This window comes from Peromyscus eremicus, chromosome X (genome assembly GCF_949786415.1).
Source record: "Peromyscus eremicus chromosome X, PerEre_H2_v1, whole genome shotgun sequence".
Lineage (NCBI taxonomy): Eukaryota > Metazoa > Chordata > Mammalia > Rodentia > Cricetidae > Peromyscus > Peromyscus eremicus.
Window position 1 is genome coordinate 92,342,210 of NC_081439.1, and position 27,571 is coordinate 92,369,780.

Here is a 27,571-nt window from a genome sequence, read left to right on the forward strand (position 1 = left end):
AAAACCAAATCAGTGTTTTCTATAATAAGGTTTGAGAGATATTCATCACATAAGCTTGGTAATGATTTTCTCACTGTATTTGTTTAAGACAGGATTTCATAAAGTACAGGCTATCTTCAAACTTGCTCTGTAGCCCAGCCAGGCATTGATATATTTTGCATATTTATTTATTCATCATATCTATTTATTTGTGTGCTTCTATGTATGCACATGCATACAAGCTTTGTAATGTATGTGGAGGACAGAGGACAACTTGCAGGAGTCAGTACACTCCTTCCACTGTGAATCTCTCCATTCTTGTGTGTCCCTGTGGTGATATATTGTGTACCCTAATAAACTTGCCTGAGGATCAGAGGACAGAAACCGTGACTAGATTAGACACAGAGGTCAGGCAGTGGTGGCACACACCTTTAGTTCCATCACTTGAGATCTCATGCCTTTGCCTGGGAAACATATACACATTTAATCCCAGGAAGTAATATGGCAGGGCAGAGAAAGGTATATAAGGCATGAGGAAACAGGAACTTACTCTCTTTAGGCTGAGAATTTAGTAGAGGTAAGAACTAGTGGCTGCTTCTCTGCTTCTCTGATCTTTCAGCTTTCACCCTAATATCTGGCTCTGGGTTTTTTTTTTTAATTAAAAGACCATTTAAGATTTGAACAACACATCCCAGGGATTAAACTAAGGTCGTTGTTTATAGTGGCAAGCATCTTTCCTCATGATCCATCCTATTGCTCCAACACTGAATTCTTTTTTTTTTAACTTTTATTTTGCAATACAATTCAGTTCTACATATCAGCCACGGATTCCCTTGTTCTCCCTCCTCCCGCCCCCCTCACCTTCCCCCCAGCCCGCTTCCCATTCCCATCTCCTCCAGGGCAAAGCCTTCCCCACAGACTGAGATCAACCTGGTAGACTCAGTCCAGGTAGGTCCAGTCCCCTCCTCCCAGGCCGAGCCAAGGGACCCTGCATAGGCCCCAGGTTTCAAACAGCCAACTCATGCAATGAGCACAGGACCCAGGCCCACTGCCTGGATGCCTCCCAAACAGATCAGGCCACTCAACTGTCTCACCCACTCAGAGGGCCTGATCCAGTTGGTGACCCCTCAGCCATTGGTTCATATTTCATGTGTTTCCGTTCGTTTGGCTATTTGTCCCTGTGCTTTATCCAACCTTGGTCTCAACAATTCTCGCTCATATAAACCCTCCTCATTCTCGCTAATTGGACTCCCAGAGCTCCACCCGGGGCCTAGTCATGGATCTCTGCATCCATGAGGTTTCTAGCACGACAATTAGGGTGTTTGACCATCCCATCACCAGAGTAGGTCAGTTCGGGCTGTCTCTCGACCATTGCCAGCAGTCTGTTGTGGGGGTATCTTTGTGGATTTCTGTGGGCCTCTCTAGCACTTTGCTTCTTCCTATTCTCATGTGGTCTTCATTTACCATGGTCTCATATTCCTTGTTCTCCCTCTCTGTTGTTGATCCAGCTGGGATCTCCCGCTCCCCCAAGCTCTCTTTCCCTCGACCCTCGCCCTTCACTACCCCCACTCATGTCCAGGCTGTTCATGTAGATCTCATTCCATTTCTCTGTCATTGGGCGATCCCCGTGTCTTTCTTGGGGTCCTGTTTTCCAGGTAGCCTCCCTGGTGATGTGAGTAGCAGTCCAGTCATCCTTGCTCCACATCTAGTATCCTCCTATGAGTGAGTACATACCATGTTTGTCTTTCTGAGTCTGGGTTACCTCACTCAGGATGTTTTTTTCTAGATCCATCCATTTGTCTGCAAACCTCATGATGTCATTGTTTTTCTCTGCTGAGTAGTATTCCATTGTGTATATGTACCACATTTTGTTTATCCATTCTTCAGTTGAAGGGCATCTAGGTTGTTTCCATGTTCTGGCTATTACAAACAATGCTGCTATGAACATAGCTGAACAAGTGCTCTTGTGGTGTGGTTGAGCATTCCTTGGGTATATGCCCAAGAGTGGTATAGCTGGATCTTGGGGGAGATGGATTCCCAATTTTCTAAGAAAGCACCATATTGATTTCAAAAGTGGTTGTACACGCTTGCATTCCCACCAGCAGTGGAGGAGAGTTCCCCTAGCTCCATATCCTCTCCAGCATAAGGTGTCTTCAGTGTTTTTGATCTTAGCCATTCTGACAGGCATAAGAGTGGTATCTCAGAGTTGTTTTGATTTGCATTTCCCTGATGATTAGGGATGTTGAGTAATTCCTTAAATGTCTTTCAGCCATTTGAGTTTCCTCTGTTGAGAATTCTCTGTTTAGTTCTATAGCCCATTTCTTAATTGGACTCTTGGGCATTTTGATGTCTAATTTCTTGAGTTCCTTATATATTCTGGATATCAGTCCTCTGTCAGATGTGGGGTTGGTGAAGACCTTTTCCCATTCTGTAGGCTGTCGCTTTGCCTTGTTGACTGTATCCTCTGCCCTACAAAAGCTTCTCAGTTTCAAGAGGTCCCATTTATTGATTGTTTCTCTCAGTGTCTGTGCTACTGGTGTTCTATTTAGGAAGTGGTCTCTTATGCCCATGCGTTCAAGACTACTTCCTACTTTCTCTTCTAGCAGGTTCAGAGTAGCTGGATTTATGTTGAGGTCCTTGATCCACTTGGACTTAAGTTTTGTGCACGGTGATAGATATGGATCTATTTGCAGCCTTCTACATGTTGATATCCAGTTTTGCCAGCACCATTTGTTGAAGATGCTTTCTTTTTTCCATTGTGCACTTTTGGCTTCTTTGTCAAAATTTATATGTTCATAGGTGTGCAGATTAATGTCAGGGTCTTCAATTTGATTCCATTGTTCCACATGTCGGTTTTTATGCCAGTACCAAGCTGTTTTTATTACTGTAGCTCTATAGTAGAGCTTGAAGTCAGGGATCGTGATGCCTCCAGAGGTTGTGTTATTGTACAGGATTCTTTTGGCTATCCTGGGTTTTTTGTTTTTCCATATGAAGTTGAGTATTATTCTTTCCAGGTCTGTGAAGAATTGTGTTGGTATTTTGATGGGGATTGCATTGAATCTGTAGATTGCTTTTGGTAGGATTGCCATTTTTACTATGTTAGTCCTGCCTATCTATGAGCATGGGAGATCTTTCCATTTTCTGACATCTTCTTCAATTTCTTTTCTCAGGGACTTAAAGTTCTTGTCATATAGGTCCTTCACTTGCTTGGTTAGTGTTACCCCAAGGTATTTTATGTCATTTGTGGCTATAGTAAAGGGTGATGTATCTCTGATTTCCTTCTCCGCTTTTTTGTCCATTGTATATAGGAGGGCTACTGATTTTTTTGAGTTGATCTTGTATCCTGCTATGTTGCTGAAGGTGTTTATAAGTTGTATCAGTTCCTTGGTGGAATCTTTGGGGTTGCTCAAGTATACTATCATGTCATCTGCAAATAGGGAAAGCTTGACTTCTTCCTTTCCAATTTGTATCCCCTTAATCTCCTTATGTTGTCTTATTGCTCTGGCTAGAACTTCAAGTACTATATTGAATAAGTATGGGGAGAGCGGACAGCCTTGCCTCGTTCCTGATTTTAGTGGAATTGCTTTGAGTTTCTCTCCATTTAATTTGATGTTGGCTGTTGGCTTGCTGTAAATTGCCTTTAGTATGTATAGGTATGTTCCCTGTATTCCTGATCGCTCCAAGACCTTTATCATGAAGGGGTGTTGGATTTTGTCAAATGCCTTTTTCAGCATCTAGTGAGATGATCATGTGGTTTTTTTCTTTGAGTTTGTTTATATGGTGTATCACATTGACAGACTTTCGTATGTTGAACCATCCTTGCATCCCTGGAATGAATCCTACTTGATCATGGTGGATAATTGTTTTGATGTGTTCTTGGAGTCTGTTTGCCAGTATTTTATTGAGTATTTTTGCATCAATGTTCATAAGGGAGATCGGTCTGTAGTTCTCTTTCTTTGTTGTATCCTTGTTTGGTTTAGGAATCAGGGTAATTATAGCCTCATAGAAGGAGTTTGGTAATGTTCCTTCTGTTTCTATTGTGTGGAACAATTTAGAGAGTATTGGTATTAACTCTTCTTTGAAGATCTGGTAGAATTCTGCACTGAAACCATCTGGTCCTGGGCTTTTTTTGGTTGGGAGACTTTTAATGACTGTTTCTATTTCGTTAGGGGTTATTGGACTATTTAAATAGTTTATCTGGTCTTGATTTAATTTAGGTATGTGGTACCTATCCAGAAAATTATCCATTTCTTTTAGGTTTTCCAATTTTGTGGAATAGAGGTTTTTGAAGTATGACCTGATGATTCTCTGGATTTCCTCAATGTCTGTTGTTATGTCCCCTTTTCATTTCTGGTTTTGTTGATTTGGATGCTCTCTCTCTGTCTTTTGGTTAGTTTGGATAAGGGCTTGTCTATCTTGTTGATTTTCTCAAAGAACCAACTCTTTGTTTCATTAATTTTTTGTATTGTTCTCTTTGTTTCTATTTTATTGATTTCAGCTCTCACTTTGATAATTTCCTGGCATCTATTTTTCCTGGGAGACTTTGCTTCTTATTGTTCTAGGACTTTCAGGTGTGCTGTTAAGTCACTAGTGTGAGATTTCTCCAGCTTATTTATGTGGGCATTTAGTGCTATGAATTTCCCTCTTAGTACTGCTTTCAGAGTGTCCCATAGGTTTGGATATGTGGTGTCTTCATTTTCGTTAATCTCTAGGAAGTCTTTAATTTCTTTCTTTATTTCTTCGTAACCCATTCAGTTTCCATGAGATTGTAGGTTTTCTGTAGTTTTTGTTGTTGTTGAAATCCAACTTTAGACCATGGTGGTCTGATAGAACACAGGAGGTTATTCCAATTGTTTTGTATCTGTTTAGATTTGTTTTGTGGCCAAGCATGTGGTCGATTTTAGAGAAGGTTCCATGGGGTGCTGAGAAGAAGGTATATTCTTTTTTGTTAGGATGGAATGTTCTGTAGATATCAATTAAGTCCATTTGAGTCATGACATCAGTTAAGTCCTTTATCTCTCTGTTAAGTTTCAATTTGGGAGATCTGTCCAGTGGTGAAAGTGGGGTGTTGAGGTCTCCCACTATTAATGTGTGGGGTTTTATATGTAATTTAAGCTTTAGTAATGTTTTTTACATATGTGGGTGCCCTTGTGTTTGGGGCATAAATGTTCAGAATTGAGACTTCATCTTGGTGGATCTTTCTTGTGATGAGTATGTAATGCCCTTCTTGATCTCTTTTGATTGATTTTAGTTTGAAGTCTATTTTGCTGGATATCAGGATGGCTACACCCGCTTGTTTCTTAAGACCATTTGATTGGAAAGTCTTTTCCCAGCCTTTTATTTTTAGGTAGTGTCTATCTTTGAATTTGAGATGTGTTTCTTGTATGCAGCAGAAAGATGGGTCCTGCTTTCGTATCCATTCTGTAAGCCTATGTCTTTTTATAGATGAATTAAGTCCATTGATATTGAGGGATATTAATGTCCAGTGATTGTTCATTCCTGTTATTTTTTGGTGGTGATGTGTGTGTACTTTTCTTCGTTGGGGTTTACTGCTGTGGCTTTATCTATTGCCTGTGTTTTCGAGGGTGTATCTGACTTCCTTAGCTTGGAATTTTCCTTCTAGTGCTTTCTGTAGGGCTGGGTTTGTGGTTAAATATTGTTTAAATCTGGCTTTGTCATGGAATGTCTTGTTCACTCCATCTATGATGATTGAAAGTTTTGCTGGGTATATTAGTCTAGACTGACATTCATGGTCTCTTAGTGTCTGCATTACATCTGTCCAGGTCCTTCTGGTTTTCAAAGTCTCCATTGAGAAATCGGGTGTTATTCTGATAGGTTTGCCTTTATATGTCACTTGGCCTTTTTCCTTTGCTGCTCTTAATATTCTTTCTTTATTCTGTACGTTTAATTGTTTAATTATTATGTGGCAAGGGGACTTTTTTTGGGGTCTAGTCTGGTGTTCTATAGGCTTCTTGTATCTTCATAGTCATTTCCTTCTTTAAGTTGGGAAAGTTTTCTTCTATGATCTTGTTGAATATATTTTCTGTGCCCTTGAGTTGGTATTCTTCTCCTTCCTCTACCCCTATTATTTGTAGGTTTGGTCTTTTCATGGTGTCCCAAATTTCTTGGATATTTTGGTTCATGACTTTGTTGGCTTTAGTGTTTTCTTTGACTGATGAATCTATTTCTTCTACTGTATCTTCAACGCTAGAGATCCTCTCTTCCATCTCTTGCATTCTGTTGATTATACTTGCATCTGAAGTTCCCAATCATTTTCTCAGATTTTCTATTTCCACCATTCCCTCTGTTTGTGTCTTCTTCATTTTTTCTATTTCCCTTTTCAGGTCTTGGACTCTTTCCTTCATTTGTTTCATTGATTTTTCTTGATTTTCTTTCAGTACTTTATTGTTTTCTTCCAGGACTTTATTGATTTCTTCTAATTTGTTTGCCCTTTCCTCTAGTTGTTTACAGCGTTCTTCACATTTTTTTGTCTTTTCCTCTACACAAGCCTCTAGCTTCTTCATGATGTCATTCATAAGGCTATTTTCTTCTGCTTCTTCCAATTTCTGATGTTCAGGTCTAGGTGTTGGAGGAGGGCTAAGGCCTGGTGATGCTGTATTGCTATTCATTTTGTTGTATGTGTTTCTGCCTTGACGTCTACCCATCTCCTTGTGGTTCATTCTTGGTCTTATCCGCACACTTGGTTCAGACAGAGATGACAGATTCAGGAAGTCTCTCTTGTCCAGATGGGAGCTCTCTTGTCCAAATTGGAAGTCCGGGGCAGGATGGGAGCTCTTGTCCAGAAGGGAAGTCTGGGGCAAGATGGGGGCTTCTCTCTCTCTCTCTCTCTCTCTCTCTCTCTCTCTCTCTCCTCCAGAAGGGAAGTCCAGGGCAGGATGGGAGCTGTGCTCCAGAAGGGAAGTCCGGGGCAAGATGGGAGCTGGGGGCCGGCCTCTAAGTCTCAGGAAGAGGCTTGGGGCTCGGGCTGATGGGCGTGGGGGCAGGGCGTGGAGACTGCAGGGTCTGCCAGGGGTCTTGGAGAAGGGGATCCTTCCCGGTGGGGCTAGAAGGGAACCTGCCCGTTGGCCAGAACCTGGGGCCAAGTTGGGCAGGTCTTCCCTGGAGTGGCTGGTGCCCAGGGATGGGGTCTGGGGCAAGCTAGGGGACTCACCTGTGCTCCAGAAGGGAAGTCTGGGGCAAGATGGGAGCTGGGGGCAAGCCTCTAAGACTCAGGAAGAGGCTTGGGGCTCGGGTGGATGGACGTGGGGGCAGGGTGTGGAGACTGCAGGGTCTGCCAGGGGTCTTGGAGAAGGGGATCCTTCCTGGTGGGGCTAGAAGGGAACCTGCCCAGTGGCCAGAACCTGGGGGCAAGTTGGGCAGGTCTTCCCCGGAGTGGCTGGTGCCCAGGGATGGGGTCCGGGGCAAGCTAGGGGACTCACCTCTGCTCCAGAAGGGAAGTCTCGGGCAAGATTCAACACTGAATTCTTGATCCTCATGTTTCCACCTCCCTAGAGCTGGAATTACAGGTTTGTGTCACCATGCGAGTGCTCACAGTCTTTAGACTGTCTTTTCCTTCTCCTACTAGCATCTTTCTTTCAAGAAAAGAATTAAAATATTGCTGAAGACTTATTTATTAATTACTTTAGATGGAGTTTTTTCTTCACATCTTTATCCAAGGAATCTTTTACCTAAAAGTATTCTTCTATGTTTTCTTCTAGAAGTTCTAAAATTTTGAGGTTTACTTTTAAGTATATAATCAACTTTCAGTTTACTCTTTTCTATGTTGTGAGATGAATTTCAGTTTTTATATGACTAATTTTAAGAGCACTTTATATTGATAATCCTATAATTTTCCTATTAAATTTTCTGTTGATTTATCACTAAAATGTCAATTCAGCATGTATGTAAAGTTGTATTTCTTGGGTCTATATTCTGTTCCATTTATCCATTCTTAAATGAATGGCATACTGTTTTAATTATTTAGCCTTGTAAAATATCCTGAATATCTTTTAGTTTTCAGTGTCCATATCTGTAAACTCCTTCATTAATAACTTTACTACTAAGGATTCATTCTTTTTAATTCTATTTTTAATGGAATTATTTTATTCATTTCTTTTTTGGATAGTTTGTTAGTGTGTAGATTGTAAGTTTGTATGTTGGTAATTTTGTATTCTTCAGCTTTGCAGAATTTATTAGGCATAATTATTTTATAACACATTTAGGATTATGTTGTATAAAATCATGTCACCTGCATACAGAGATAATTGGTTTTTTCCTTTCCAATTTTTATGCATTTTTCTCACATATACAGTTCATTGTTGTTTAACAAGTGTGATGAAAATACAAAGTGAGAAAAATCTGAATTTCAATGAATGGTGTTTAGAAAACTGGAAATACATACAGAAGAATGAAACTAGATATGACCCAAAGTCAACTAAAGTGACTTAAAGTAAGACCTGAGGCCATGGAGGGGTGCTGTTAATGGCTTGCTCTCCATGGATTTCTCAGACTGCTTCCTTTTAGAACCCAGGAATACCAGCCCAGTGGTGGCACCACCCACAATGGACTGGGCCCTCCCCCATCATTCACTAAGTAAGAAAATACCCTACAGGCCTGCCTATAGCCAAATCTTATTAAGGCATTTTCTCAAATGAGGCCCCTCCTCTCCAGTAGCTCTAGCTTGTATCAAAGTTACATGAAACAAGCCCACACACCTGCTAAGATGGCTAGCATGAAAAAAAAAAGATACTAAGCATTGATAAGGATGTGGCTATAGGCAACTCTTGTACACTGTTGGTGGTAATGTAAATTGATACAGGCACAATTGATGACAGCATGGAGATTCTGGGGAAAAAAAGTCATTGAGAAGACTTGGTGAGTAAAGGAACTTGCTTCCAATTCTGATTAATTTGATCTCTGGAACTCATATGGTAGATGGTGAGATCCATGCAGCACATGCATCCATCTTCACAGATAGACAAATAAATATAATAAAATGTAAAATAAATTTAAAAATAGCACTATCATGTGATATAGCAATGACATTGCTGTGTATAGAGCTTTGTGGAGATACACTCTGGAAAATGCATTGTTAAACTATTTTGCCTTTGTGTAAACAACTATGTGTGCTTATATAAACCTATGTGCTTACTATACATCTAGTGCTTATGGTATAATATGCTCTATAGTACAGTTGATTGCTCCTGGAGTTGTGGTGAACTAAGAAACATATGTTTAAATCATGCACAAAAGAAAAGGATGCAATTAAGAGATGTGGTAAATGTGAGATTTGTGGTCTAATGTGACATACAGTTTTACACTAAAGTGCTTTAAATAAGTGGGAACACAGTAAAAAATAACCATAAAGGTATAGTTCAACAAACATAGAAAAACAGTCATTTTCTTATCATTTGCCAGTGTAATATACTATGGCAAATTGGACAATGCTATACTTTTATAAGACTGGCAAAACAGCAAGCTAGTTAATCCTAGAGCCATAATAAACATGTGAGTAACAAATTGTGATACAACATGAAGATAGCTAAGATGTCGTTAGGTGATAGGAATTTTTAAAATCCATTACTATCTTATAGCACCGCCATTATACTTGTAGCCCATCATTGACTAGAATACCAATGTGTGATGACATATAACTATAATCCAGGGAAGTGACATCAGGACTTTGATGAGGTTCATTCATTAGAAATAATATTCATATTATCCAAAATACATCAGCAATCTAAACATCTATTGATGGATGGAAAATAAAAATGTCACATATATACACAGTGGCATACTAGTCAGTCTTTAAAATAGGAAGACATCCTGCCATGTGTGACAACATGGATGAACCTGGGAGACATTATTTTGAGGAAGTAATTCAGACTAGGACAAATCCTATATGGTACTGCTTATTAAAGTAGATAAACTCATAAAAACAGAAATTAAAATGGTGTGCCAGGAGCTGGAAGAGGAGAAAGCTGGGATTTACTAGTATGATGCTTCAATTATGCAAACTGAGTCAGTGCTAGGGATGACCTGTACAGCAAGTGCCTATAGCGAGCAATACTCTATTATATATTTCAATATTTTCTAACAGAGGAGGTCTTAAGTTCAATGTTCTTATGACAAGATAACAATAATACTATGGAGAGAGGGAGAAAACTTTTAGGGGCAAACGTTTTTATGGAATTGATTTTCATTATGGTTTCGTGGGTACATAGTCATCTTCAAACTCACAAATTGATCTATAATACCTAGATGCAGCATTTTATATGGAATGTTACTTCAATAAAGAGCTTTTTAAAATCTTGAAATTTCATAATTTGTCTCCCAGTTTTATTATACTTTCCAAAGTGTTTTTGGCTGTTCTAGATCATTTGCATTTGCAACTGAATTTTAGAATCACTTTGCCAAGTTTTAGAATTGGCATTGTCTACAACAAATCTTGCAGGGAGTTTTTAAGCATTTGAAAAAGTCATTTCAGAGCTACAGATAAGTTGAAAAATAGTATATGTTTTCTATCTACACTATTTTTAAGTTCTTCTAATGCCCATATCTCACATAAAATGATACAATAATAAAAGTCAGTAAATTGATTCTGGTATACTATTTGACCGTAGATTTTAATCAGATTTCTTGTACTTGCATTTTTCTGACTTCAAAACTATTAAAGTCATCACATAATAGAGGTAGGTAAATGATTATCATGAGTGATATTGAACTTGATCACTTGGTTCAGGTATTATTAGCTGGATTTCTTCCCAGTAAAGTTATTGTTTTTCTGTGTTCGTTCATGGTTTATTCTCTAAGACAAAAATGACCAAGTCAAGTTTAAGGGGAGATGAATTAATTTATATCAGTCTCCAGGAGAAGGATTATTAAGAAAATGTGTGGGTATATGTTAAAGTCACCACAGTAATTAATAAAAATTTTGGAAAATATATTTAGAGGTTATGTAACTACCCTATTTCTTCTTAAGGTTGGATGAAGTAGTGTTAGCATTTATCAGTGTATTTTGCCTGTAGCAACTGTTACTATGGTGCTTGAATAGCTATTTTCTTTTTACTTACTCAGTTTGCATTTATTAATTAGAATTATTGAGTAAGGAGAGGTTGTTTATTGAAGAATTTATTTAAGTAGGAGTGTTCTCAGATATTTATTTTGTTAATTGGCTTGTAATCCTACAGTATCAAGTTTTAAAAACAATATATATATTTTATTATTTAAACAAAATTTTAAATTCAAATGTATTAGATCATATTCCTTCCCTTCCCCCAAGTCCTTCTAGATTATCTGTACCTACTTATCTCCTCAACTTTAAATTCTTTCTGCAAAAAGTCAAACAAAACCACAATACAACAAAACCAAGAAAACAAAATAAAACCACACCCCAAAAGAAAACAAACAAACAAACTGTAAACAAATAAAACACACACAAATCTGTGGAGTTCATTATATGTTGGTCAACTACTACTAAGCATGAGGCCTGTCCAAGAGTGGTTGATATATTTAGTGTCACTCTATTGGAGAAAACTGATTTTTCCCTCCCAGCAGGCATAAGTGACAGTTCAGTTGTTAACCTTTACCCTAGTGACCAGGTTTTCATTCATTCATTCATTTTTTAAAAAATTAACAAAATAAAATATAATAAGACAAAACTGCCACATTGAAGTTAGACAGAGCCCAAGAGAAGGCACAAGGATTAGAGCCCCACTCATTTGCACACTTGGGAATCCCATAAAAACACTTAATGGAAGCCCTAATATATACACTGAGGACCTGGTACAGATCTATGCAGGCCCTGTGCATGCTACCTCAGTCTCTGAATTCATATAAGCTTTTCTCATGTTGATTTTGAGGGTCTTGTTTTCTTACCATTCTCATCCCCTCTGCCTCTTAAATTTTTTCTACCTCCTCTTCCTAGGAGTTATCTAAACTCTGAGGGGAGGTATTTGGTGGAGATATCCCAGTAACTGTTGAGTGCTGAGTGTTCCAAGATCTATCACTCTATATGTAATGTCTGGCTGTGGGTCTCCATATGTGTTCCCACCTGCTACAGGAGGAAGCTTTTCCCTGAGGATAGCTAAATAAGGCACTGGTCTATGAGTATAGCAGAATATCATTAGGAATCATTTTACCACTACATCCCTCCCCCCTTTTTTAGAGCAGCATTATTTGGTTTTTCCTAGGTCCCTGTGGTCTCAGGTGCTTGTTCACCCAAGCATTGTTGGGTATGGGTGTGATCTCATGGAGTGTGTCTTAAGTCAAATCAGTAATTGGTTGGTTACTTCTACAAGTTTTATGCCACCATTGCCCTAGTATATATTGAATGTAACACACCATTGTAGACACAGGATTTGTGGCTGGATTTGTGTTGTTGTTTCTCTTTTGATAGTGTTGAGAGTACCTTCCTGTACCAAAGATGCTGGAACTTAGGGGTGAAGGCTCTATGTAGGCACTGGCTCAACATCTCCATGTTCAATGAGTGTGTAGGTGTTGTCTTCAGCAATGGGGCCTTAGTTCCACATTATCATTGTATAGCTCAAGTCGATCCCATTTTGGCCATTCAAAGCTCGTTCAGGTTAGCTATGTAACCCTTCGACAAGTTCCTGTCTTCTGTTTTAAAAAGCACTTGACTTCAAGATACTCCAGGCCTGCACTGTGTTTTCCTTGTCCTATACTTGCACACTTCTTTAATTGAATTGAATTCCTTTCCTTGGAGAATGGCAGTAGAACTGAATATCTGGACTCTAGGTGTGTTTATTACTGCAATGTTGTTACCATCTCTAATTTTTATTTGCAGATAGAAATAGGAAATCTATGTGCTTTTGTGATGCTACAGTGAAATGACCCAGACTGAGAAACTTGTAAACAATGGAAATTCACTGTATACAATTCTGGAGTCTGAGAAATTCAAGACCCTGGTATCTATAGGCTGTGTCTACTGAGAGTTTAATCACTGCTTTCTAGGCTGTGTAATATGGAAATGATAAACATGTTCCCTCAAGCTTCTTTGGTAAAGGTACTGATGAAACTCTCAAAGGACCTTCTTTCAACATCCATTCATCCCTTAAAGGTCCCACCTTTTAACACTACACTGGAGATTAAGTTCCAAAATATGCAAAGGAGAGTGGGCACCAAATTCAGAGGGCAGAAGTATATTAATTTGTCTGCATACTAATCCACTTAAAATTTTATCTTACAGACAGGAACGGTGTGGTGACTGCCAGTTTTCGCAGAACTTGGGAGGAAAAGGTAAATGGATTAAGAGTTTGAGGCCAGCCTGTGTTAAATATTGAGACCTTGTCTCAAAAAATTGTTCATACAAAAAAAACCCTCAGTTCAGTGTGGTTTGATATATGTCTGCATTATATATAACAGTTAGAGCACAGTCTTTTGTCCTGGTAGCAAATTCCTTCTCTCTAACTGTAACTGTAATTCATGCCAGAAATTTGAATGTCGTCCCATTAAATTCAGAGATCAGTTTATAGAGAAATGACAATGATATTGAATCTCTTAACTCATAAACACAGTATATTTTATTTCACTATTCAATTTATGTCAGCAATGGTGTATAGGTTTCAGTGCACAGATCTTGAATGAGCTCTGTCAGATTTATCCCTAAATTCATCATTTTTGATGCTTTTGTAAGAATTTCTCACTTTATTACTTTATAAAGCTTTATTGCTGATCTATATGAATGCAATTAGTTTTCTTTTCTTTTGAGACAGGGTTTCTCTGTATAACAGTCCTGGCTGTCCTGGAATTCACTTTGTAGACCAGGTTGGCCTTGAACTCACAGGGCATGTGACACCACCACCTGGCTTGCAATTATATTGACATTTATGTTTATTCTTTTCTGAGTCTAATGTTAGTTTCAATTGCTTGTTTTGTGGATTGCATTGATTTTTCTACATATTTTGTACATGTTATTCACAAAGAAAAAGTAGTTTAACATCTTATTTTCTGATCTAAATAACATTTTTTTGCCTTTCCTAACTCATATCTGCTAAATAAAATCTATAAGTTTGAATGAAAATGTTGAGAATGAATACCCGTTTCTTGTTTCTGATCCCAAGGGAAAAGAAACAATATTTCATCATTAAGTATTAATTATATGGAGATTTATATTGCCATTCTTACAAAATTGAAGAGTTGAGCAAGTGCGCTTTCATTCCAAATGTGGCAAGACTAACCAATCTTGGATTTTTGCATTTTTACATTTATTAAGATCATTGTGTAATTTTCCTTTTAAAAATGTTTTCTTATACAGTATTGCTGTGATGGTCAGTAGTAATTGTAAACTTGGAAGAATTGAGAATCACTTGGGAGTCAGACTTCTGGGTACACATGTGTGTGGGGGGGGAGTGAGGGGAGAGGGGGAGGGATGGATGGAGAAAGCAAGGGAGAGAATGAGGGAGGGGAGAGAGGAGAGAGAGAAAGAGAGATAATGTGTGTGTGTGTGTGTGTGTGTGTGTGTGTGTGAGAGAGAGAGAGAGAGAGAGAGAGAGAGAGAGAGAGAGAGTGAGTTATCTTGATTGCATTAATTGAGGTCAGAAGATCTGTCCACTGTGGATGCTACAATTCCATGGTTCAGATTCTGGACAGTGTAAGCAGAGAAAGGGGCTGAGCAGCAGCATCTATTCATCACTCTCGGCTTCCTAATTTTGGATGTGATATGATGTGAGATGACTAACTACTTCAGGCTCCCCTGATACCTTGACTTTTCCAACATGATGAGCCAGGATAAACTCATTGTCTCATAAGCTGTTTTGTCACAGTATTTTTTCATAGCAATAATAAAAGAGACTAATAGCCATCCCAACTATGTTTGACTAATGTCTACAAAGTGTATCTTTAAAAAAATTCACTTTTCTTCAATATATTTATGTGTGTCTTGTTTGAAGAGTGTTTTACTGAGCCATTATACAGATGTATATTATTATGTTCAAACTGACAATACATGCCTTTGAATTGAGCTGTTTGAACAACAACACTAATGTGTTTATGATTTGTCTGAAACCTTTTCTCTATTCTTTTTTCATTTGTCATATGTATCACTTCTCTTTTTTGTTTTAGTATTTGTTACAGAGTAACTGAATTTTTATAATTAAATTTAATCTCCTTTATTGGCTTATAAGCTTTAACAGTTTTTAGATATGTTTACTACATCTATGAGAGTGTATAAGAAACATCTTTAAATAAAATATTACACTATTTTCCATAGAGCATGTGTGCCTTATAATAACACTTCTGTTTCTTTCTCTTAAGCCTTTTTGCTACTATGGTCATAAATTTCATTTTACACATCTTTCTAGTTATTATTTTTGTTGAAATATACCTTAACGATGTTTAAATGATAAAAATTATTTTATCCTTATGTATGCATGGACCAATTTTGCTCTCCTTTATTCTTTCTCTTTTCATTCCATTGATGTTGAAAGTTTTTTTTAAGCTTTATTATACTTATTTTCCTAAATGCAACTGTAGAGAGGGTTTTTATGTTAAGTGGTCTGTATATATCTACTATATGAAACAATTCAAAATCTAGAGTACTATGAGGATGTTATGAAGGGGTGTGGGGAAATGTACTGAGAGAAAGAACAGAAATGATGGAAACTGATTGGGAGGATCAGCAATACAGTAGTTGACTTTCATATTGCTTGTGTTTAGTAACTTCCATTATTTGGAAACTGATTATTGATATCTAATATCTTTAAAGTTCTTGAGGGTTTTGGAATCGTTATACCTGGTAATCTTTAGAAAGAGAATGGATTTTATTTCTGAAGGTCTGTCAGGATATGTCTTTAGAAAACAAGGAAGTGTGAAAACAGTTTCTGGTATTCTGTCCTTGTACTACAGTACTGTGATCTATATTTGCCAACACTAAACATTGAAGCTGAAAGAAGCTATGTGAAGTAGGATAGCCAAATTAAGATTGCAACCTGGTCTGTAGTACAAGTATGTAGAGCTCTCAAAGAGAAGCAATCAAATGCAAACTTTGAAGGCAAGGTAAGGCAGCCACTACCACCAGACTACTTGCTAGGTAGTCTTACTCTTGGAGGGTAAAACGTATAGAGGAGGGAGGGAGGGAGGTAAAAAGGGAAGGAAGAAGGGATAGAGGGAGAAATGGAGGGAGGGAGACACTGCACAATAGGTTCCTAACCTTAGTGTGTTTATCTTCATTAACTTAAAGTTGTTTCAAGTCTATCTTCAAAGAAGAAATTGTATACCCCTCCCCATAACTGTAATCAAAGAGGCAATATAGTCCTCTATCCTGATAGGTGGAAGAATTTAAAATTTTGGATGTTTGACTCTAAGATTTCTCATTAGTATGGATCTTTAAAACTGTTCCTTTCTTCTGCAATACTTTTTTTTCCTGATGTAGTATACCAAGTGAAACAGGGTGTGGGTAAATGCCTGTATTGGCTATGCCCAAGGCACTTTCCTAAGCAGACTAAACAATAACCCTATCCTTTGATAATGTGTTGTCCTTGCTCTAATCAGTTCAACAAGGTCATGGGAAACTACAAAGCTATATGTAGTTTGTAAATCGGCCCAGGATATATTGCATTCTCTTAATTGATGAACCATCTCTTCAAGCCCACATGCTAATAATTTTTAAATACTTTTAGAAAAATGGTTTTTCATATCTTCCCTCAGTTTTATTAACAAATAAATGATGAATTAAAATTGTATATATTTGCAATGCCCAACATATTTTGATTCACATATTCATTGTGAAGTACTTAAATCAAATTAATAACATATTCCTCACCTCATTATTATATTTGTGTGTGTATGTGTGTGTATGTGAGAGAGACAGACTGGTGGAGATGTCTTTCTGTATGCTGTGAATGTGTGTTACTCTGATTTGGTTAATAAATAAAACGCTGATTGGCCAGTAGCCAGGCAGGAAGTATAGTATAGGTGGGATAAGAGAGAGGAGAATTCTGTGAATAGGAAGGCTGAGTCAGGAGTCACCAGCCAGACACAGAGGAAGCAAGATGTGAAGGTAGAACTGAGAAAAGGTACCAAGCCATGTGGCTAAATATAAATAAGAATTATGGGTTAATTTAAATGTAAGAACTAGTCAGTAGTTAGCCTGAGCTAATGGCCAAGCAGTTTTAATTAATATAAGCCTCTGTGTGTTTACTTGGGTCCAAGTGACCTCAGGGTTTCAGGAGCCAGGCAGAACCAGAGAAAACTTCAGCTACAGACAGACCAAGAGAGACAGAGTCAGAGAGAGAAAGAGTAAATGTACAGGTACATATGTGTGTGGTGACCAGAGAACAACTGTAGGTGTTGTCCCTCGGGAGGGATCTACCTTGCTTTTTGAGATGGGGCCTCTTACTCAACTGAAACTCACCAAGAAGTCTAGGCTCCAGGGATCTTACTGTTTATGCCATGTCTAGCTTTTTTCTTCCATTTTAACATGGCTTCTTGGGATTCAGTTAAAGTCCTTATACTTAGGTCGTAGGCAATATACTGACTGAGCTAGCCCTCATTTACCACAGCCCAAGTTCTTCCTTTTGTTTAAAGGAAAGAATCTTTTAGATACAAATCAGTATTTGTCTTTTTAATTTTTTTTGCTGTCTTTTTTTCTTTTCTTTTTTTTTAATTTTTATTTTTATTTTGCAATACAATTCAATTTTACATATCAGCCACAGATTCCCTTGTTCTCCCCCCTCTGGCCCCCCTCACCTTCCCCCATCCCACTCCCCATTCCCACCTCCTCCAGGCAATACAGCATCACCAGAACCTAGCCCTCCTCCAACATCTAGACCTGAACATCAAAAACTGGAAGAAGCAGAAGAAAACAGCCTTATGAATGACATCATGAAGACGATAGAGGCTTATGTAGAGGAAAAGACAAAAAAATGGGAAGAACGCTGTAAACAACTAGAGGAAAAGGCAAACAAATTAGAAGAAATCAATAAAGTCCTGGAAGAAAACAATAAAGTACTGAAAGAAAGTCTTTCTAATTCTTACTTTGTCTTGAGTTAGGGTCTCTCTGTGTAGTCCAAAGTAGTTCAAAACTCACTATGTGACCCAGGCTGCCTTACAACTTGTAATTCTCTGGCGTTATACCCCAAGTGCTGAGGTTACAGGCATTGCTAATTACTTTCTTAGTTTTACTTATTTCTTATTTATTTTTTTTTTGGTTTTTTGAGACAGGGTTTCTCTGTGTAGCTTTGCGCCTTTCCTGGGACTCACTTGGTAGTCCAGGCTGGCCTCGAACTCACAGAGATCCGCCTGGCTCTGCCTCCCGAGTGCTGGGATTAAAGGCGTGCGCCACCACCGCCCGGCCCTTATTTATTTTTTACTTGGAGAATTTAATACTATATATTTGTGTGTATAGTATACTATAATGTGTATATGTATACATATATATGTATTCTTAAATATACAAATATAACTTTCTCTGTCTGTATATTGTTACTTGAATGTATATGACTTCAGGGCTGACTCTTTAGTGTTGGATAACCAAATGGGGGCTCTTCCCCAGAGAAGACCATTCCTCTTAATCTCAGTATTCTTTAATTGCCTGTAGTTCTTTGTCTAGGATTGAGACACCATGAGCTCTCCCTCTTAGCATCTCTATTGGTATCACTATTGCTCCAGTCTTATTTAGGCAACCATGTTGATGAGGCCTCATATGTGTAGCTTCTTTTACACTTATAGGACACACAGCCACATAGCAAACTGCCTGATCCTCTAGCTCTAATTTTTCTGTCCCATCTTTCACAATGTCCCCTGAGCATTACATGCAGAAATTGTGTTTTTTTGGAGGGCTGAATACAACATGATCTCTTTCTCTCTGCATTTTTGACCATTTATGTTTTTGTAGGTCCCCATTTCTTGTACAGGGAAGCTTTTTTGATGAGGAGTGAGATCTATACTTACCTGTGGGTATAAGGATGAATACTTAGAATGTAGTTAGAAATTGTGACAGTTTAGAAAAGTGGCAGTTGTAGGTTTTCTTTCAAAATCCACTACTTCACTAGCCGCAGCTAAGTTTCTGATACCAGTCATGGTTTCTGTCTTGTTAAGCGGGCCATATGCCCAGTTAGAGAGTTGTTGTTAATTGCTAAAGTAGATATGCCACTATAGCACCCTTATGGTTATCCTGTCATGCTGGTATTTGTTGAAGTTCATAAGCCTCATAGTTGGATAGGACTGTTGGTTGCTTCCCTCCTTTGGAAGCTTGCATGTTGCCTTCTGGTACCATGAAAACTAGTCCACAGGGAAGAGGCTTTCAGATCCATTCTAGCTCAGAGGCCATTTGCCCCTGTGTCTAAAGTACCTGGTACTTTCAGCGACAGGGCCTTACATTCAACCTCTGGGAGGCAATGAAGGGCACCAACAATATCCTATAATGTTTTGGGAGTCTCTTGGGCAGTTACAGTTCTTTTATTTTTTGTTAGATAGTTAATATTCTTATGATGCTTTGGGGGTACCATTGTCATCTCATTTCATTTCAACTATGTATATATGTACATGCAGACTTATGTGCATTTTATGTAATTATAGGTAGCTAGATAATAGTATGATTCCTTTTGACCTTTTCAGACACCCTTACCATTATTTTACCATCCCTCTTCCTTTTTCTGTATTTATCTCTGTCCTCCCTCACACATGAAAGTTCTTCCCAATTTTTCCAACTTTCCCCTTCAGATCACTTGTTCCCTGTTATTCCCCCCTATATTCCTCCTCCCCCCACATGATCTCCTTTTACTTTACTGGTTTCTTCAGTTGATCCAGACATGTGGTTACATCTGAAGACTTGTGTTTAGGAGCCTCAATTGAGAGAAAGCATATGACGTTTGTCTTTTTGTGTCTGGGTTACATCACTCATATGATCTTTTCTAGTTAAACCAATCTGCCTTCAAATTTCATGATTTCATTTTTTTTTACAGCTGAATAGTATTCCATAGTGTATATGTACCACATTTATATTACCCATGTGTCAAGTGAAAGGCATTTAGGTTGTTTCCATTTCCTAGCTATTGTGAATAGAGCAGCAATGAAAATGACTGAGCAAGTATCTGTGGAGTAGGATGTTGAGTCCTTTGGGCATAGGTTTAAAATTTGTATAGACTATTGTAAATTTATTTTTAGCTTTTTGAGGATTTTACACACTGATTTTCAGAGTGGCTGGACCAGTTTGCAATCTCAGTAACAGTAAATGAGGGTTTCTTCACATCAATAGCCTTTCATAAATGGAAGTTTTTCTCCTGTCTGCCAATTCCCGAATAACCATTCAGAGGCTTAATATTAATTATAAATGCTTGGCCTACTGCTCAGGCTTATTACTAACTAAATGTTACAACTTAAATCAACCCATTTCTATTAATCTATTTTTGCCACGTGGCTGTAGTGTTACCGGTCTGCTGGCATCTTGCTCCTTGGGTGCCTGGATGGCATCTGCCTCAACTCTGCCCTTCTTTCTCCCTGTATTTCATTTGGCTTTCTGGCCTAGCTGTATTCTGCCTTGCTATGGGCCAAATCAGCTTTATTTATCAACCAATGAGAGCAACACATATTCACAGCATACAGAAAGACCGTCCCACATCATTCTTTGTTGTCAATTTTCTCAGTCACTGTGCATCCCTATGTGTATCAGTTCTGCTGTGCTTGGAAGAAGCTATTTCTTTGGAGTCATCCACCACCTCTGGCTCTTATAATTTTGTAGTTTTTCTTCTGAATAGATCTTTGAGTCTTGAGGGGAGGATGCTGTGGGATGTATGGCAAATGTGTTGCTAATTAATCAATAAAACACTGATTGGCCATTGGCTAGGCAGGAAGTATAGGCGGGGCAAGGAGGAGAATAAAGCTGGGAAGTGGAAGGCTGAGTCAGAGAGACACTGCCAGCCACCATGATGAGAAACAGCTTGTGAAGATGCCGGTAAGCCACGAGCCATGTGGCAAGGTATAGATTAAAGGAAATGGATTAATTTAAGCTATAAGAACAGTTAGCAAGAAGCCTGCCACGGCCATACAATTTGAAAGCAACATAAGTCTCTGTGTTTACTTGGTCGGGTCTGAGAGGCTGTGGGACTGGCAGGTGAAAGAGATTTGCCCTGACTGTGGGCCAGGCAGAAAAACTCCAGCTACAAATGGCGTCGAACGTGGTGGCAAGAGTTTCCACCTAAAACCTGAAAAAAGATTCTAAAACGGAGCTAAAAACAGCTTCTTAATTGTCTCTCTCAAATGAGCGGCAGCTGCTGGTTTGAGCTATTGGCGGGTTCCTAGCGCGTGTGCTTGATCTGCAGTAGGGCGGAAATGAGGCCTCTGCAAGTGGCACATTAAGCTGTGTGATGGATTTAGACTTTGCTAGTACAAAACAAAAAAAGAGGTTTCTGGGCCACACGCTGCTTGGATAAAAGCATAGACCCACGATAGCTCCCAGAGCTGGCGGTAAAGGTAGCCATGTTGGGAAGCTGAGGTGGGCAGAGCCAGCAGCCACAGCTGCTGCAGTTTAAAGCGATAGATTCACAATAAGATTTAGATGTAATAGATTGCAATGTATGTAAAATATACGTAGGCTTGAAAGAGATAAAAAAGGTGATATATAGAGTTATAGAAACAAATACATAGTTTTAAAAAATAAAGTCTTTAAAGAGACAGTAAAATTAATATAAAAAATAAGCCACGTGAAGATGAATATTACACAGAGAATCTGGATTGTGTTGTCTTTGGGATTCTTAACTGCAGAGAGATATTTGATTGCAAAGGAAGCTGAGTTAAACCAATATGTATACTTTAAAGATACCTTGACTTCAAAATTTGGATAAGGATATGTTGCTTTGGAAAAGAGTCTCTTTTGTTCCCACAGAAATCCAGAGGCTATGGATTTGTTCCAGATTAAGATACATCAGGTTTGACCAGCCAAGACCCCCTGAAGGTCTCCAATGACACCATGGCCCAGATGATCCAACATCCAGAATGGTTTAAGGGCATCTGGCTCAGATGATACAGCCTCATGGACTATTCCATAATTCTAAAATTTTCTTTGTGTCCCCATAAGATACAGTGCCCCCCTTCCAGCAGGAAGTAGTAAGAGAAGCTACGCCCAAATTCCCAAATTATATGTAATTTTACTTTGTTAAGGTTAAAACCTTCCTTTTTGAAAAAAAAAGGGGGGGAAGTGCTGTGGGATGTATGGCAAATGTGTTGCTAATTAATCAATAAAACACTGATTGGCCGTTGGCTAGGCAGGAAGTATAGGCGGGGCAAGGAGGAGAATAAAGCTGGGAAGTGGAAGGCTGAGTCAGAGAGACACTGCCAGCCACCATGATGAGAAACAGCTTGTGAAGATGCCGGTAAGCCACGAGCCATGTGGCAAGGTATAGATTAAAGGAAATGGATTAATTTAAGCTATAAGAACAGTTAGCAAGAAGCCTGCCACGGCCATACAGTTTGAAAGCAACATAAGTCTCTGTGTTTACTTGGTCGGGTCTGAGAGGCTGTGGGACTGGCAGGTGAAAGAGATTTGCCCTGACTGTGGGCCAGGCAGAAAAACTCCAGCTACAGGAGGAGTTTGTTGAAGACATTCCATTTAGGCCTGAGCACTCCAAAATCTCTCACTCTGTGTGTATTGCCTAGTTGTGGGGTCTTTGTGCTAATTGCCATCTACTGAACAAAGAAGCTTCTCTGAGGAGGGTTGAGTGATGCAGTAATCTGTAGGTGTAGCAGTATGTTAATAGTACTCATTTGATTGCTATGCTCCTTTAGCAGAATAATAGTATTAGGTTTTTCTCCTAGGGCCCATGAACTATCTAGTCTCAGGTTCTTGGCCAGTTTAGCAGTATCATGTATGTGTTTCATCTCATGCAGTGGGCCTTAAGTCCAATAAACTAGTAGTTTGTTACTCCCGTAATGTTTATGCTACTATTGCACTAGTAGGCATATCTTGCAGGCAGCTCATTATTATGACTCAAAGAGTTTGAAGCTGCATGAGTTTTATGATGACTTGCCTCCTTTGCTAGTCTCTATAGCACCTTCTAGCATTATGAACAGTAGCAAGTAGGCATGAAACTTCCCATTGTGTACTAGCAAGATTTCTTCATGTTCTATGTCATAAGTATGTGGAGTTTTAGCAATGGAGTTTTACTGTCAAGTTGTGGAGGCAAACAATAGCCTAGGCAATAGCTTGTGATGTTTGGGGAGGTGCTCTATGGGAGTGGTTTGGCCAAAAACTCAAAAATATATAATTAATGGTACAGTCATTATGGAAATCAGTGTGGAGGTTACTTGGAAGCTGAAAATACATCTACCACAACATTTAGCTATGCCATTTTAGGCAAATAAATACCCAAAGGACTCTCCATTACTACAGAGATACCTGTTCATCCCTGTTCATTGTTACTGTATTTAGACTTCCTGATTGTCGGTTCAGTCTCTGTGAGCTCCCATGAGCCCAGGTTAGTTGATTCAGTGGGTTTTCTTGTGGTGTCCTTGACTCCTCTGGCTCTTACAGTTCTTCTTCCCTCTCTTCCACAGGATTCCCTGAGCTTTACCTAATATTTGGCTGTGGGTCTCTGCATCTGTTTTCATCAGTTGCTGGATGAAGCCTCTCTGATGATGATTATGCTAGGCTCCTGTTGGTCACATTTGGTTCTATCCTAGGTCTCTGGGCTATCTAGCCTCTGGTTCTTGGTCCTCTTGGCAGAGTCAGGGTGAGCTCCCTCTCATGGCAATGGTCTCAGGCTGGACCAGCCATTGGTTGGCCACTCCCATTTCTGCACTACCTTTACCCCAGCACAACTTGTAGGTCAGACAAATTGTAGGTCGAAGGGTTTGTAGCTGGCTTGGAGTCTTAATCCCCTCATTGCAAGTCTTGCCTGGTTATAGTAGATGGCCAGTTCAGGATCTGCATCCCCCATTACTAGGAGTTTTAGCTAGGGTCACCCTCATTGATTCCTGGGGGTTTCCATTGCACTAGATTTCTAACTTATCCCCAAGATACTCCCCAATTTCAGTTGTCTTCCCCAGTACTCTCTCCCTCCATCCTCCCCACACCTGATCCTTCCTATTCCCATCCCTACCTGCCCCTAGTCCACCCTCAATATCTAATCTATTTACCCTTCTCAGGGAGATTCATTCATCCCCTCCATTGTCTTAGGGTTTTGATTACTGTGAAGTGTAGCTTGAGTTTTCCTGCCTGGTCAGGGCAAATCTCTCTCACCTGCCAGTCCCACAGCCATCAGACCCAACCAAGTAAACACAGAGACTTATATTGGTTACAAACTGTATGGCCGTGGCAGGCTTCTTGCTAACCAGCTGGGCAAACTCCAAATTCTGCATCTTCATGTCTGATATCAAAACGCTCTGCAGATCTCCAACTCCTTTCAGTTTTGTTGACTGCAACACAAATCTCTCTCTTGGGCTGGTCCCATACCCTGTTATCACCTTTCCTCAGTAGATATCTCATGGCTCTGGCATCTCCAACATCTTGGGATCTCTAAGGCAATCCAAGCTTCAACTTCACAGCTTCACACAATGACCTCTCTAGGCCTCCATTCAGGGACACTCCTGATGCATGACTGGTCTCAGTGACATTCTTTAGTCACCAAGGAATATTCCATAGCTCCTTTCTTCTGTCCTTAACTCCAGAACCATGTGGCCAAAGCTACCACATTCTGCTGCTTACTGGGGCTGGAACATGAACCCCTCATTCAATTACATCTTTACCAAACTTCTATTTTCAATGGTTTCCTTTACTGCCTAAGCTTGGCTGTACTGGAATTAAATCTGTAGACCAGGATGATCTTGAACTTAGAGATCTTTCAATTACATCTTCACCAGCTTTGTGTTTTTGATTGTTACCTTTACTGCCTAAGGTTGACTGTTCTGGAACTTGTTCTGTAGACCAGGTTGACCTCAAATTCAGATATCCTCTAGCCTCTTCCTACTAAGTGCTGGGATTAAAGGCATGCACCATTGTGGTTGATATATTGTGTATCCTAGTAAACTTATCTGGGGGTCAGAGAACAGAACAGCCAAAATATTAAACATAGTTAGGCAGTGGTAGCACATGCCTTTAATCCTAGCATTCCAGAGGCAGAGATCCATCTGGATCTCTGTGAGTTTAAAGCCACACTGAAACAGCCAGGCATGGTGACTCACGCCTTTAATCCCAGGAAGTGAGCCTTTTATTCTAGGAAGTGATGGCAGAAAGCAGAAAGGTATTTAAGGCGTGAGGACCAGGAACTAGAGCTGGTTAAGCGTTTAGGCTTTTGAGCAGCAGTTCAGCTGAGATCCATTTGGATAAGGACTCAGTCTGAGGAAACAGGATCAGCTGAGGAACTGGTGAAACGAGGTGGCTGTGGCTTGTTCTACTTCTCTGATCTTCCAGTGTTCACCCTAATACCTGGCCCTGGGTTTGTTTTATTAAGACCCTTTAAGATTCCTGGTACACACCACCATACCTGGCTCGAAGTTTTTAATTACTTTTTACAAGTTGGAAACTTGGCTGGGTGGAATCTTGCCCTGAGATCACCACTCCCTTTATTCCGTTTCTTAATCTGTTTATCTCCTTGAACACAGGCCTCCACTTCATTCCACTCCCTGGTGCTCCTTTTCACCTCAAATTTTACATTTTATAATTTATCCTGCTCAGCTTGTTACTTTTTATTATAAATCTTCATTAGAGTTACCACTAATAACCAGGTGACAGAATCTATACTAGGCAGTTTTGAGATTTCTTCTGCCAATGGAATTAGTCCAAAATGCTTCACTTTAGCCTCTGGCAGCCTCTTCAGTCAAGGGCCAAAGGCAGCCACATTCTTCACCAAAGTATCACAAGAATGATCTCTAGGCAACACACTAAAATTCTTCATCTCTTGATCCAGGCACTCACAGTTCAAATCACATTCGGTACCTCTGTCTTCCACATTCCTAATAGGATGACCCATTAAGCAGCACTTAAAGCCTTCAACTGCTTGTCTGATCCACAGTCCCAAGGTCTGTATTTCTTCAAACAAGAGCATGGTCAGACCTATCACAGCAATACCTCAGTCCCTGGTTCCAACTTCCGTCTTAGTTAGTGTTTCTATTGCTGTGATGAGGCACCATGACCATGACAACTCTTTTTTTTATATAATTTTTTATTAAAAATTTTTTCTTTCCCTTTACATACCATCTCTTATTCCCCCTCCATCCTCTTCTCCTGCTCCCCACCCCCACCCTACCTCCATCCTACCCCTATCCCCTCCTCATAGAGTGTAAGGCCTCCCTTGGGTAGTCAACACAAGCTGTCATACCATGTTGGGGACAGACCTAGTCCCTCCCCCTGCTTCAAGGCTGAGTAAGGCATCACACTGTAGGGAATGGGGTCTAAAAAGCCAGTTCATGTACCAGGTATCATAAAGGAAAAACATTTAATTGGGATGGTTTACATTTTCAGTGGTTTAGTCTATTATCATTGTGGTACAACATGGTGGTGTGCCGGCAGTCATGGTGCTGGAAAAGTAGCTGATAGTCCTACATCTTGACCTGCAGGCAAGAGGAAGTGGTCTCAGACATGGGGAATGGCTTGAGCACATATGAGACCTCTAAGGCCACCCCCACAATGACATACTTCCTCCAATAGGCCATACGTACTCCAACAAAGCCACACCTTCTAATATTGCCACTTCCTTTGGGGGTCATTTTTTTCAAACCACCACACCCCTGAAGCCCTCCTTGTTACTTAGCCACCTTGGGTGTATGAATTGCAGCATGATTATCCTTACTTTTTGGAGTATTACTCAGCTGTAAAGAAATAACATTATGAAGTTTATAGGCAAATGGATGGAACTAGAAAAAAAATCATCAATGGAGGTAACCCGGACCCAGAAAGACAAGCATGGAATGTATTCACTTATAAGTTGATATTAGCTTTAAAGTAAAGTGATACCCATTCTTAAGTTACTAGTATCTTCTCTTGTTTCCTGCAACAAGCCAGAGTACCTATAGTTGTTCTTATTGCAGAGTAGATAGGTTCATTTCATGTCAATGCTGGTTAAATCTGGTGGGTATCACCTAGATAGTTTGTTTAAACTTATTGCTAGGCTTTATCCCCAGAGTGTTTGGTTCAGTAGATCTGTAATGGGGGTCCCAAGAGATGGGTGTCTAATAGATTCTGGATTGCTATTTTTATTTTATTTTTGGAGACCAGCCACTGACTAATAGGGACAAAATTAGGCTGCCTGCTTATGATCAAGATCAGTGAAAAAGTATACTAACATCTGACTGCATGTTGAAATCATCTTGGAAGCTTCATCAGTATTCCAGGCTCTGGGACTTGTTCCAGATTAATTACATCAGAATCACTGGGATTTCAGTCTAGGTGTGTGTGTCTTTTAATATTCCCATGTGATTCAAATGGGAATTCAATGTTTCATTCCACTTTGATGCTAGTTCCAGACCAAGATCCACTTTGTACCTCCATATCTTCTTTCTCATGTAGGTGAATAATGAAGTAAGATGGCAAGAAAAAATCTTTGTTATTTGTACTTCTTAATTCCTCTAATGGACAAGTTTCCATATTCTGCCATGTTGCATGTGGCCATTCTGACTTTTAAACCCTGACTATGATCCGATT

General features: G+C 39.4%; 1 protein-coding gene across 4 annotated transcripts in view; it reads left to right on the forward strand.

Moving 5' to 3' along the window:
• Positions 1–27,571, forward strand: part of Rtl4 (retrotransposon Gag like 4) — a 348,500-nt gene that overhangs the window by 44,339 nt on the left and 276,590 nt on the right. For 3 of the 4 annotated variants that reach the window (XM_059251274.1, XM_059251273.1, XM_059251275.1), the window contains one exon: positions 13,187–13,236. The gene's annotated coding sequence lies outside the window, so the exon portion shown is untranslated. Of the gene's footprint in view, positions 1–13,186; positions 13,237–17,148; positions 17,248–17,722; positions 17,923–27,571 lie in introns of those variants that run through there. The other variant, XR_009376128.1, reaches the window with a different exon arrangement.